Genomic DNA, 2,413 nt, shown 5'->3' on the forward strand with positions numbered 1-2,413 from the left:
AGCTGAGTGGCAGGTGTCCCCTAAATTAAACAGACATTTAGAATGTTGCTCATGGAACACGCTTGAGGAGCCACTCAGGCTAATTTATTGATTTATTTAGTCCTTAGGATTTATCAACAATTTCACTTCTTTCCTAAGGCAGGATTTTTTAAATCACTCCTCACTAAGGAGGCAGCATCCACGCCCGAATACTTAACCGCTACAGTACAATTTGCTAATGTCTGCGGTCAAAGTAAAAAATTACGGAATTTGCATTGCTAAGCTGCGTCTCCGGAGTTTCCAAAACTGTCTTGGGTGGGAGGGGTGACGGAGCAGGAAGGTGAAGGCTGAGGAAGGGAAGGCATTCTAAAGCAGTCTTTTGGCTCCCTCTGGTGGACTAGTATGGAATTACTCGTACGAAATTACCCCGCTCGGGTGGCACCGAACTCACCTTGTTTAGTTAGGTAGAGAAATAATCTTAAGTTAGTTAGCCCGAACCCTCGGCTGTATGATAAAGATGGAGGACTTAGAAAAGGACTTCAGATAAAGCTCCTTAGACAGAAGTTAAGTGATAAAATGACTAAGCTTTTTGGTAAAAGGATGCGACATTTTGGCAATATTCCTGCTGGCTTGGAAAACTACCACTTCCCTCACCCCCTATGCCGTTGCTTTCCACAAAAACTTCGCATACTAGAACGTTCAGTAGCCCCAGTCCTACTCAGTGCTAGACAGCTGTGAAACTGAGGTACGCCCTCTCTCGGTTTATACCGTCGCACAGGCGCGAGTTCCCCTGTTTAGAAGCCCCAAACAGAATCCAGGCCTGCAAGGACTGTGCCTCAGCCCTTTAGAGCTGGAACCCTTCTGCCCTTCACGAGACGTTAACTACACACCCACGACGGCTTTATCAATAGCAACAATTAAGATGACGCATGTTTTGACCCGTCCTTCTTCCCTCTGGGGGGGAGCCCGCCACTTGGAGGTGGGAGCCGGCCCTGCAGGGTCTCCCTCCAGGGGTCAGCTGACTCCTCCCCGCGCTCTGGGAAGTCTTTCTCCACCACCAGCTTTCCTTTTTGTTGTTGATTCTGCACCATTAATAGATGACTGTCAGGTGCCTTGAGCTCATTCCTCGCTGTGAGGCCAGTCACAGGTCGCAGGGGAGAGACTTGGATCTGGGGCTGCACTTCCTCTTTGAGTGTATGGGGGAGAGGGTGGGGTGGGATGGGGGCTTCACAGCGAAGCGGGCGGAGCTCCTCCCCTGCCCCTCTCCTTCAGGCCGGGTTGACTTTAAACCTAAGAGGTCTGCCTGCCCCTGCTTCCTGACTGGCATTGAAAAGCTGCGCCGCTGGGTCTGGCTTTATCCAACTGCAGACAGATGGGAGTCACTGAAAACTCAGGTCCTACCCCTTGGGCAGCACCCCGTGCTCCTTTCTATGTTGTTTAAAGGAAACCTTTGCTTGTATTGCATTTTTAAAAATAGCTCTTTTATGCTCCACGCCCCTTCTGCTGGGTTCTGAAGACTTCTGCCAACAAGGGGCTCCTTCCCGTGGAGTGGAGAAGGCAGGCCGCCATAGAAAGGCAAGCCCAAAGCAGTGTGCAAACCTGGAGCCACAGAGCCTTGCCTGGTTCCCCTCCCGTCCTGCTTGGCTTTCTGCTGCTGGGATAAAGGCCATGTGGGTGTTAGTCACTGTTCTGTTGCTGTGAAGAAACACCATGACTACGACCACTCATAGAAGAGGGCGTTTAACTGAGGCTTGCTTGCAGTTTCAGAGGAGTCCGTGTCCGTGGTGGGGAGGATGGCGGCAGGAGAGTAGCTGAGAGCCCACAGCTGACCCTCTCAGTGAGCCACTGTAAGCAACCCCCTTTCTCTACTTCTGTTTTGTTGGCCTTAATCCAGGCAAACTCACCTGAGGTGTTCTCTCCATGTGAGCTAAGATTATTGCTTTAAAAGATTTTTTTTTTAATTTACTTTGCTTTTATGTGTATGGTGTCTTACGGGTTTATGTCTACGCACTGTGTGCATGCAGTGCCTGCAGAGGCCAGCAGAGGCCAGCAGAGGCCAGCAGAGGCCCAGAGAGGCCAGCAGAGGCCAGCACGTCCTCTGGTTCTGGAGTTACTGATGGTTACTCATGTGTTTGCTGGAAGTTAAACCTGGGTCCTCCGGAAAAGTAGCCAGTGCTCTTAACTGATCCACTTCTCCAGCCATTTCCCCACGATACTGCCTTTTGGTTGTTGGTGTTTGTTTTATGACAGAATCTTGCTCCCTATCTAAGGTTGGCCTTGAAATTGTGATCCTCTTTCTTTTACCTTGGGGAAACTGGGATTACAAGAAGGGATTACCCCGAAGTGGAAGTTTTGAATTCTGTGAAAACTCAGTTATGTTATGTAAACAGGTGTTCGTTTAGATCCACGTGTGGGCTGTGGAGCTGCGTTAGTT

The sequence above is a fragment of the Psammomys obesus genome, unplaced genomic scaffold (assembly GCF_907164565.1).
Source record: "Psammomys obesus unplaced genomic scaffold, mPsaObe1.curated_primary_1811, whole genome shotgun sequence".
NCBI classification, from domain to species: Eukaryota; Metazoa; Chordata; class Mammalia; order Rodentia; family Muridae; genus Psammomys; species Psammomys obesus.